Raw genomic sequence first — 13,339 nt, 5'->3', positions numbered from 1 at the left:
ATTAATGCTTAGTGTGAAGGAGGATTGTTATCAGGGGCAGGGTATGTAAAATACCCTTTAATAGAGACTTATCTCTCTGGGCTTCAAACAAATAAACAAGGACTCCAGGCCTGAGACAACCAGGTCACAGAGCTCACCTGTTACCAGACAGACTGGTACACCAAGCTACAGCCAGGTCACAGAGCTCACCTGTTACCAGACAGACTGGTACACCAAGCTACAGCCAGGTCACAGAGCTCACCTGTTACCAGACAGACGGGTACACCAAGCGACAGCCAGGTCACAGAGCTCACCTGTTACCAGACAGACGGGTACACCAAGCTACAGCCAGGTCCCAGAGCTCACCTGTTACCAGACAGACTGGTACACCAAGCTACATACAGGACAGGATGACCATTTGTCGCCTTCCTACCATGGCACCTCTGAGAAGCAGCCAGGTCACCTCACCTTTTATCACACAGGTATCCCAAGCCAAGCCACAATTACTGGGGAGAATATCCACCTACAGTATTTTGGCTCTAGCCTGGTCCCAGATCTGTTTCTGCTGAATAGCCAACTCCTATGATGGCATCGGAGTTTGGCATGACAATAAATGAAAGACAATAGGATTTGGCAAGACAGCACAAATTGATCTGGGTTCAGGCTACCTTAGCTCCTACTACCTTATAAAAAAAATGTAATTAACAGTGAGTGACTTGTTGCTTAATCACATATTTTTATCACCTGCCTCTGTGATGTACGAACACAAACCAATTTGGGCTTGGGGTTCAGTGGTTTGCAGGGGTGCTGCTGAGCATTTTGAATAACTTCCTCCATCTCTATTCCGGCGGAGTCTAGCCTGCTGAGAGGGCTCCTAGACAATCCACCAAATGTATTGGGGAGCACAGATTGAAAAGTAAGGGCTAACCCTGAGTTTGAGGCACTGGTTCACTTTTCCTTGTTCTTTCTCAGTCAGGGTTGATGGTGACGTAAAGCGCCTTCAGAAAGTATTCACACCCATTGACTTTTTCCACATTCTGTTGTGTTGCAGCCTACATTTAAAATGGATTAAATTTAGATTTTTTTAGTCACCAGCCTACACAGAATACCCCATAATGACTAAGTGGAATTATGTTTTTTGACATTTTTACCAATTAATAAAAAATGAAAAGCTGAAATGTCTTGAGTCAATAAGTATTCAACCCCTTTGTTATGGCAAGCCTAAATATGTTCAGGAGTAAAAACTTGTTTAACTAGTCACATAAGTTGCATGACCTCACTCTGTGTGCAATAGTGTTTAACATGATTTATAATGACTACCTCATCTCTGTACCCCACACATACAATTATCTGTAAGGTCCCTCAGTCGAGCAGTGAATTTCAAATTTCCAATGCCTCGAGGAGCACAATTGGCCCAGTGTTGTCCGGGTTTGGCCGGCGTAGGCCGTCATTGTACATAAGAATATGTTCTTAATTGAATTGCCTAGTTAAATAAAACAAAAAACGTAAATATTAACAACCTAAAATGTCCTCCTAGATATTCAAAATCCACAGGCAAGTCTTTTCAAACAAGTCCCATGAAAGTGAAGAGGAAATTCAGCAACTCTTGGGGGACAGTGGACGTTGATAAATGCTTCTTTATTGTTAAAACCAACATGGAATCAGGGTTCTGTGTAGATCACTATGTAGATAGGAACATAAGGTACTAAAAATAATTACTGAGAGAAACCCCAGGCAGCCAGCCTGTCTTGTTTCCCTCTGCTAGCCTAGCTAATCACTATTGAGTTTGTAGGCGTTAAAGTTCGACCCACTCAACCTCCGTGATGATCAGCCTTCCCCAGGGAGTTTCATGTCCATCCGGAGTGTTAATACATGCCCTGCTTGGCCTGACTGACTCAGTCCAGCCTCCTTGTGTTGAGTCCCAAATGGCACCCTCTTCCCACTACTTTTGACTAGGGTCCATATGGCTCCAACCTATTCATATTAAGAGCTAAAACTAGTCCTCATATGCATCGTTTGGCTATAATTTGAGATATCTAAAGTACTTACACCCCAATTATAATATTAATCCATGGGAATTCATTATTAGAGTTTTTAAAATACTGAAAAAGGTGCTTTTTATTTGTCTTTAGCTTTAACCATCCGCCAAATACATTTTTTTGTCATTAGTCATTCAATGGAAGAAGTTGTGTGACAACACCTTAAAAATAGAAGAGAAAACCGTACAGCAGTGTAGCTAGCATGTCTGTGATTGGTTGTGTGTATTATCCAGGAGACACAATGGAGAGGGCCAGTGAATCCTCAAACAGACACACAGAGCAGAGCCAGCTTCTCTTCTCCGCTTTGTTGGGGCTGGAAGGACGGTTCGCCACATAAAGGTCTACAGGACCACTGATAAGACGTAGTACTAGGCTACCTCCCTCTATCTATCTTTCTTTCTTTCTCCCTATCAATTCAATTGGCAAACATATGTTTACATTGCCAAAGCAAGTGAAATAGACTCTCTCTCTTTCTCTCTCTCTCTTGCTCCCGCTCTCACACAATGCAAATTGTCTTAGAAGAGGAGAATACAATGCTATCCTTAGACTCCTCAGAGCAAAGCCAGGGTGGGGTGGGCCACTCCATAAAAACCTACTAGCGTTCTCAGGGATCCCTGTCACTCTGTGGTGACCAATGCCAGACTAACACTCCACAACGTGACAGATGAGATGCAGAGAAAACTAACTATCAGGATATGACACACATTAAGAACAGGATGCAGGTTACCAAACTAGATCGGCTACTTTCTGAGCCAACAGAAAATAGATGGTAGGACATGCTAGCTACACTGCTGTACGGTTTTCTCTTCTATTTTTAAGGTGTTGTCACACAATTTATTCCATTGAATGACTAATTACAACAACAAAAAATGTCATTGGCGGACGATTAAATCTAAAGACAAATAAAAAGCACCCTTTTTCTGTATTTTCCAAAATCTCTAATAGTTAATTCCCATGGATTAATATTATAATTAGGGTGTAATTACTTTAGATATCTCAAATTAGAGCAAAACGATGCATATGAGGATTAGTTTTAGCTCTTAATATGAGTAGGTTGGAGGGAGAGCTGGCGAAAACATGTTTCTCAGCCATTTTTAATAAGCGGGAGAGCAATGAGCTGTCTTGCTGTGCAGCCATTTTTTATTAAGAAGTTAGAATGGGGTGCGATCATAGCTACCCGACCCTTTCAACCAAATGAAATGGAAATGATCTGTGGTCCTATGAATGTGTAGTTCTTGCTCTGTGGCTAGTAGTATTTGTGCAGAATGGGATCAGAAAGTACCCAGGAATAACATAGTTTATTACTAGGTTCAGTATTTTACAATTATTACAATAATGATGACGGGATACTTTTTTGTTTAACTAAATTGTGTCCTCTAAACCAATGGTATAACAATGTACTATTGGAAAAATGCACGAGTGAGTGAGCAGGTTTATTTGATTACATAAATTACTTTCCACTAAGATTCTAAGTCACATCAAAGTCTAATATGAGTCTTATCATATTTCACTATTGTGCCTTTAAATCTCCACTATTTGGAGCTGTATAACCCTAGCAGAAATTATCCCAATGAACCAAGCAACACTAAACCATATATTCCTGTTATCGGAGAACCTTCACTATGCAGATACAGACATCTTAAAGAGGAAGTGTATGTGTGTGTGTCACCTGTGGTACGTGCATAGTGTTTGTATTTCCTCCTCCAGCTGTTGGCTGTGCTCCAGGGCCCTGTCTCTCTCTCTCTCTGGACCACCTCCACGTCCTCCTGGTAACAACACAAAACAACAGACAGAAAGACAGACGGTTCAGAACGATGCAGATAGAAATGTAATGAATAGATTGAACACGTTTCACAATTCATATCTGTTCTATACAATATATTTCTATCTCCAGCTCCTCCTGTGAACACAACAGACAGTCAGATCACATCACAGTTCGAAAAGCACAGCTAGTAGCTACTGTTACAGGACATGGAGCTGAATGACATTGTGCTTGGGTGGCTTAATTAATATTATTTATCCGTGTGTTTCCATGTGAGAATAAATTGTATTGTGACCATTTCAATTGCCGTGATACTTCAGATTTATCAATAGTTTTACACTTTTGATGTGACATATTATGCATTCCATTTTGAACACTGGATTATTATTTTTTTTACTCAAAATCAAGTAACGGTACTTGTAATAAATCAGTTCACAAACACGTTAAAACGCAGCTGAAGTTTCACATCTTTTCCGCTTCTCACAGTGGTTTTCCTACTGAGGCGGAGGAGGCGTAATGTCATTGATTCCTCTCACACCACAGAGAACTATACATGTCTGCAGCGTATGTCTTTTAACAGCGTTTTAATTCAGCTCATGTAGAGCACCAGCAGTCCCAGAAGCACACAGGGAGCCTCTAACACAATGAGGCTGCTCTGAGGGGATCCCATTCACGCTATTGTCTCCCCACTCAGCACCTACTCAGAGGGACTACCGTTCAAAGGGACAAGGGAAGGGAGGCCGGCTGGCCTGATCACGGCGGTGGGTGGGAGCAGGGGATGCTGGGTAAACAGTGTGTGTGAGTGTGTGGTTGTGTGTGGTTTTGTGTGAGAGTGCTGGGCAACCCTGTGGTTAAACCTGGCCCACAATAAATGCCCTGCTAATTAGCAGCCGTTGAAACAGATGTATTGATGGTCTCAACAGCTAAGAGAGGAGGGAACAATGGAGGAGGTCTAAATAAACAAGGGGAGCAGGGCCATACTGTACATGGCCGCAATCTATAGACTCTGTGATGAGAAGGGAAGAAGGGGGAGAGAGAGAGAGAACCTAGGAGGGCTTTTGTCTTAACAGTGACAGGAGAGAGGATTGGATTAGCAGAGTCGTGTTCAGTAGGGCACGGGAAATAGGAAAATATGTGTTCTTATTGGACAAATTCATGTATTACCTCACTCCTTTTCAAAACGTTTTCTCACTGCTGAACACGACCCAAGCTCTATTTAGAAATTAGCGTTTTTTTTGTTTAACTGCAGAATGGTAAGCACCACCTTTTTTGGGGACTTTTATGACTTGGTTGGATAGTGGCTGAAATAGGGTGACCAACTGCCCCGGGTTTTACGGGACAGTCATGCATTTTGGCTCCTTGTCCCCCGTCCCATAAACAAACAATCATGTTCCGCATTTTATCAACAAATTAAAACACCAATTTACTTTGTCCCATGTTTCAGTCAGACTTCTCATTGATTTGATGAGAATTAACATTCCAACCTGTCTCTTTTGCAGTCACGTTACGCTTATGACAAGACATATATCATAAGTCTATAGTAGGCTACTGGTGATGTAAACACCTCTCCAATCGTTGTGAGATCTGATGTTCTGCGCAGCGCAAGACGAGACGTGGGCCAATGTCGTATCGTCAACCAATCACATTTGTCAAAGCATTTCGGGCTAAATTCCAGCTGTTTCTAACGAAGAGCTACAAAAGTTAACCAAATTGACAGATTAGACTGAAGGATGAGGTAATTTCAAACTTGTGAGGCTCTCCATGATCATTAGTTGTTCATTCAACATATTTTCTGCTACTTCACTCAATCTCATTTTAAAAGTCTCACTTCCTTACAGTTTTACATTCCCTGAGACCAACCACATATGTTTCCACAAACAAATTTTCATAAAATAGCCATGCATGTGATCTCACTTTTCTCCATCACCAAATGTTGTGGCTAAGTCAAAAGAATAGGCTTGGTGTGCTTCAATTAGCTCGCTCAGTGCATCGGGAGGGGGATTTGCGTGTGTGTGGGGGGGTGATTGCTGCCAAAATAAATAAATAATGTACACTGTCCCGCAAAATCATCCTGTTGTCCCGCATTTGGGTATTTTAAATTTGGTCACCATCTGAGATGAAACCATATGAGCACTGGGCTGGGGTCTGATCTGCTGCTATCAACACCTTTGGCCTAAATAAGTACATGCAGCTTCCCCTCTGTTCTCCAGAACTATACTTCTAATTACTGGCACCAAGGTCTCCCAAGTCAAAGAGAACATCAAAAAGAGGCCAACCTCTAAAGTCAATATGTACTTTTCTCCAACAGAGAGGAGAGCTCGACTTCAAAGCCTGTTTATTTTAATCATATGCATTATATCAGCATTCATTAGAATAATATCCAAATGAGTTTGACAGAGTAGCGGGTTAACCTGTTGTGATGATGAAGGCAGTACTGTGAAGGAGAATAACTAGCGTGACCTTTTAAAGGTATAGTACAGGAGGTTGCAGGGCAGACATCCAGTGGTTGGCTGGTGGGGCCAAAGTGCAACAGATTGGCAGCAGGGACTGGCTGGCATTTCTCACTCTGTGGGAACTGGGAATATCAATCTATGAAAAGATGCATCTGTTATGACACACAAACTATTGACTGATGTTGAATTTTGTTGATCAATGTAAATAAATATCTAATAATATCTTATTTATCTGTAGTGACCATTTCATTAGAATAATTGTATTTAAACTTTCATTTAAACTAGGGTCAAATTGCACCGCCTTTCCTTCTTGTGTCCTCAAGTCTGAATCTCCTGTTAATGTTTTTTTTAACCCTTATTTTACCAGGTAAGTTGACTGAGAACACATTCTCATTTACAGCAACAACCTGTGGAATAGTTACAGGGGAGAGGAAGGGGGATAAACGAGCCCATTGGAAACTGGGGATGATTAGGTGGCCATGAAAGTATGAGGGCCAGATTGGGAATCAATGGATGGATATCAATCAAAGATATCAGCTGTTCATGTTAATGGATATCAATCAAAGACATCACCTGTTAATGATAATAGTCATCAAAGAGATCATCTGTTAATATTAAATGTACATTAATCAAAGAGATCACCTGTTAATGATAATGGACATCCATTCAAGAGAGTAACAGTCAAAGACCACACCTGGCAACTAAGCCCTTGACACACTAGACCGTAGCGACAAGTAACACACCTGCATGCACATTAAACTGAGGCATAGTTAATGAGCAAGTCTATGATGACTCTGCCTTCATGTTAATGTTTTCACCAAATAGTAGTATCAAGCTGTGGGAATCAGATCCCATTTGAAGCGTTTAACACACTGTTTTATGGCCTTTTATCTGTGAATGCCTGTGAGAGAACCAGTTCTGCAGTCTTCTCAAGGAGGCTCTATAAGTGGGTCCTAAAGCTCTGTCCGTGTGTGTGTGTGTGTGTCTCTGTGTGGGTGTGCGTGGCTTGAGCGGAGTAGCTGTCTGTGACTTTAGTGCCCTCTGAAATGGCAGGGGTGGAGAGGAGAGGGCCAGGGGTTGAGGGATTCTCATTGCTCAGGTCATCTCAAGTGATCTGTTGTAGTGGCTGCCCTAGCCCTGAACCACCTGTGTTTGCACACCAGCTTTTCCTTCAAGCACTGACAGCCCAGAGTGATGGCACTGCAATGCTCCTCTCCTTGGCTCGCTAACGCAGTTAATCATTACGACTGCTCCCTCCTCTGGCCCTAGCAGCTCAGATTCAGCCTGCTCTTCCATAATACTTCTACTTGACATGATGGTAAAGGATTTTGCATGTCTAATTTGGAAGGACACAAAGTATATGATCAGTTAAAAGGTGCATGATCAAATGCAAATCTAGGGATCTTAAAATGTAAACAAATTGGGAATGTTGGGTTGGCCATGATTTTATAATTCTTTACTAAATAAACCAGTAACGTTATGACTATTCAAAGAGTAATTGTGTGCAGTCATAGAAAAATTAAATTATTTAAAATCAGTACATTCTCTTCACGTCAAGATGAACTTCAGCAGGGGAGGACTGTCTGACACCGACCTTTCTATGTTTAAATAATCCCAGTCATCTTCTCTTAGCTGGTTTCTTGAAAGTAAAATGTCAATTGATGAATGAAAGACCTGTGAGGTTTTCAATTGTTTTTTGGATCTGTTCCCGGCACTGCTGACTAATTTTACGACAGCTGTTCCCATTTCATTTTAAATTAAAAACCCCGCTCTGTAATCCCAGGAGCCAATCTATAATTAAGGGGATTTATAGAAAAACCAAGTGCTACATTAATAACAAAATGTAATATATTTCTTAATAAGCCACCAGTGGAGATTGAAGAAACCTTCTAAGAAATAAAGTAGAAGAGTACAAATACTTTCAGACAGCAGCCTTTAGAAAGAGCAGAAGAAGACTGGACGGAGGTTCTCTTAGTTCAGTTGAAACAGAACAAATCATTCTAATCCTCTAAACTAGTCATCCTCATAAACCACCAACTAGTCACAAACTTGTTAACTGATTTCATCAACAAACATTCTGATGTGTCTGTTTCACCGTTACCGCCTAAAAAAGTTGCCGAAAAATTCATGATCATGGATTCTATTAATGAAATATAGGATTCAAACTGTTGCAATCACAATCAGAGAGAGTAGTAATCTGAAAAAAAATATGCAAATGTTTGTCTGACAGAAAAATGCATGGAGAAAATGACAACAATAAAAGAGCTGTACAGGTCTCTCTCCCTCTCTCTACCTCTCTCCCATAAATGGAGAAAAACAAATAGGCTCGTGTTTACCCTGTACCTCACTGGAGGGTGACATTGTTGATGATGTCAGTGACACTGTGACATTGTGATGATGTCATTCTAAATCCCATCAAATACGTGGCCGGGACACACAATGCACTCAAGTCTCAATGTCTTTTGATGTATTATGATGTGTCGTGTATTTATTGTATGTTACTATACACTATACTACCGTACTACTATACTACTATACTGCCATACTACTATACCACAGTACTACTATACTACTGATTTCTATTTAGTTAGCTATGTTTAGTTAGGGACTGCGGATTATGAAAATTAGCTGTTTAGCTAACTCTGGTGCAAACATCATATTTCACTCTCTGAATGTTTTTTAAATTGCACATGGTCCCTTTAAATAAACTACCACCACCAACCACTACTACTACCATCACTACCACCACTACTACTACCACCACCACCAACTACCACCACTACCATCACCATCAGTACTACCACCACTACTACCACCACCAACTACTACTACTACCACCACCATCAGAACTACCACCACCAACTACTACTACTACCACCACCATCAGAACTACCACCACCAACTACTACTACTACTACCACCACCATCAGAACTACCACCACCAACTACTACTACCACCATCAGTACTACCACAACTACTACCACCAACCACTAATACTACCACCACTACTACCAACACCACCAGTACTACCACCACCACCAACATCAGTACTACCACCACCAACTACTACTACTACTACCACCACCATCAGTACTACCATCACTACCACCACCAACTACTACTACTACCACCACCACCAGTACTACCATCACTACTACCACCACCATCAGTAAAACCATTACTACACCACCACCACCACTACTACCACCACCATCAGTACTACCACCACCATCACTACTACTACTACCACCACCATCCGTGCTACAACCACCAACTACTACTACTACCACCATCAGAACTACCACCACCAACTACTACTACTACCACCACCATCAGTACTACCACAACTACTACCACCAACCACTAATACTACCATCACTACCACCACTACTACCAACACCATCAGTACCACCACCACCACCACCACCACCACCATCAGTACTACCATCACTACCACCACCAACTACTACTACTACCACCACCAGTACTACCATCACTACTACCACCACCATCAGTACTACCATTACTACCACCACTACAACCACCACCATCAGTACTACCATCATTACCACCACCACCACTACTACCACCACCACCATCACCACTACCACCAACTACTACTACCACCACCATCAGTACTACCACCACCATCAGTACTACCACCACTACTACCACCACCAGTACTACCATCACTACCACCACCATCAGTACTACCATCACTACCACCACCACTACTACCACCACCATCAGTACTACCATCACTACCACCACCACCAACTACTATTACTACTACCACCACCAACTACTACTACTACCACCACCAGTACTACCATCACTACCACCACCAACTACTACTACTACCACCACCAGTACTACCATCACTACTACCACCACCATCAGTACTACCATTACTACCACCACTACAACCACCACCATCAGCACTACCATCATTACCACCACCACCACCACTACCACCAACTACTACTACCACCACCATCAGTACTACCACCACCATCAGTACTACCACCACTACTACCACCACCAGTACTACCACCACCAGTACTACCATCACTACCACCACCATCAGTACTACCATCACTACTACCACCACTACTACCACCACCATCAGTACTACCATCACTACCACCACCACCAACTACTATTACTACTACCACCACCAACTACTACTACTACCACCACCAGTACTACCATCACTACTACCACCACCACCATCAGTACTACCATTACTACCACCACCATCAGTACTACCATCATTACCACCACCACCACTAACACCACCACCACTACCACCAACTACTACTACCACTACCACCACCATCAGTACTACCACCACTACCATCAGTACTACCATCATTACCACCACCACCACTACTACCACCACCACCACCACCACTACCACCAACTACTACTACCACCACCATCAGTACTACCACCACAATCAGTACTACCACCACCAGTACTACCATCACTACCACCACCATCAGTACTACCATCACTACCACCACCACTACTACCACCACCATCAGTACTACCATCACTACCACCACCACCAACTACTATTACTACTACCACCACCAACTACTACTACTACCACCACCAGTACTACCATCACTACCACCACCAACTACTACTACTACCACCACCAGTACTACCATCACTACTACCACCACCATCAGTACTACCATTACTACCACCACTACAACCACCACCATCAGTACTACCATCATTACCACCACCACCACCACTACCACCATCAGTACTACCACCACCATCAGTACTACCACCACTACTACCACCACCAGTACTACCATCACTACCACCACCATCAGTACTACCATCACTACCACCACCACTACTACCACCACCATCAGTACTACCATCACTACCACCACCACCAACTACTATTACTACTACCACCACCAACTACTACTACTACCACCACCAGTACTACCATCACTACTACCACCACCACCATCAGTACTACCATTACTACCACCACTACAACCACCACCATCAGTACTACCATCATTACCACCACCACCACTACTACCACCACCACCACCACTACCACCACCACCAACTACTACTACCACCACCATCAGTACTACCACCACCATCAGTACTACCACCACTACCACCACTACTACCACCACCAGTACTACCATCACTACCACCACCATCACTACCACCACCACCACCACTACTACCCCCACCATCAATCCTACCATCACTACCACCACCACCAACTACTATTACTACTACCACCACTACCACTATTACCCCCACCATCAATCCTACCATCACCTGTTATGAGAGTTTTGTTATCAATGTTCATAAACTTCAATTAATCTACTCAGTCTGCAACTCAGCGTTTGTAAGGTTCTGGTTTAAATGAAACAGACAAGAGTCCCAGCTTACAATAGTCAAAATGTTTATTCACGAGAGTACTCTGAAGTCCATTATACAAACCCAGTCTTTTATAACACACACAAACAAGTTCAAATCTTAAGCTACGCCTTGCTTAGACAGTCTGTGTTTTTCCACTACACAGATACATTGTTTAATCTGCAACATGTTTCATAATCTTCTGCAAGCCTAACAGTTTCTCCCCTCCACGGGTGGGGACAGAATGTCCTGTAAGGAACACAGTATTACAACTTGTCTGTCGATAGCTCCTCTTATCATTTGTTTCCCACTTGCACCCTGCTTACATACTAAAAAGGAACAAAAGGTCCACCACCACCAACTACTACCACCACCACCAACTACTACTACCACCATCATCAGTACTACCACCACCACCACCAACTACTACCACCATCATCAGTACTACCACGACTACCACCACCACTAATAACACCATCACTACCACCACCACCACCAACCACTACTACTACCACCACCACCACCATCAGTACTACCACCACCAACTACTAATACTACCACCAACCACTAATACTACCACCACTACCACCATCAGTACTAACACCACCACCACCACCAACTACTACTATCCCCACCACCACCATCTCCATCACCACTACTACCACCACCATCAGTACTACCATCACTACCACCACCACCTACTACTACCACCACCACTATCAGTACTACCATCACCATCAGCACTACCACCACTACCACCACCATCAGTACTACCATCACTACCACAACCACTACTACCACCACCATCAGTACTACCATCACTACCACCACCACCACCCACTACTACTACCACCACCACTACCACCATCACCATCAGTATTACCACCACCAACCACTACTACTACCACCACCATCAGTACTACTACCACCACCATTACTACCACCACCACCACCAACTACTACCACCACCACCATCTCCATCACCACTACTACCATCTCCATCACCACTACTACCATCACTACCACCACCAACTACTACTACTATCACCATCATCAGTACTACCACCATCAGTACTACCATCACTACCACCACCACCACCAACCACTACTACTACCACCACCACCACCATCAGTACTACCACCATCACCAACAACTACTACCACCATCACTACCACCACCACCACTACTACCACCCCCACCACCATCACCACTACTACCACCACCACCATCTGTACTACCATCACTACCACCACCAACCACTACTACCACCACCATCAGTATCACTACCACCACCACCACCACTACTACTACTACCACCACTACTACCACCACCACCATCAGTACTACCATCACTACCACCACCAACTACTACTACTACCACCACCATCAGTACTACCCTCACCACCACTACCAAAACCACCACCATCACTACTACCACCTCCACTACTACTAACAGCTCTATTGCTTTAGATCACCAGACTAGATAACAAGGCTCGGAGACAAGCAAACAGTGAGTGGTTGAATAAACAATACAATTATACCTGTGACTAAAATGGAAATGTGGTGTGTGTCGGGGCAGGGCGGGTTTCGGTTAAGGGGTTGGTATCTAAATAATAGCCCAGCATACTGTAGTAGGAGTGGGGCCATATTTAAAGACGGAGTTGTTGGCAAACAGCAGCACTGAGCTGAGCTCAAATT

Source organism: Salvelinus alpinus, chromosome 34 (genome assembly GCF_045679555.1).
Source record: "Salvelinus alpinus chromosome 34, SLU_Salpinus.1, whole genome shotgun sequence".
NCBI classification, from domain to species: domain Eukaryota; kingdom Metazoa; phylum Chordata; class Actinopteri; order Salmoniformes; family Salmonidae; genus Salvelinus; species Salvelinus alpinus.
This window is presented reverse-complemented; position numbering follows the sequence as displayed.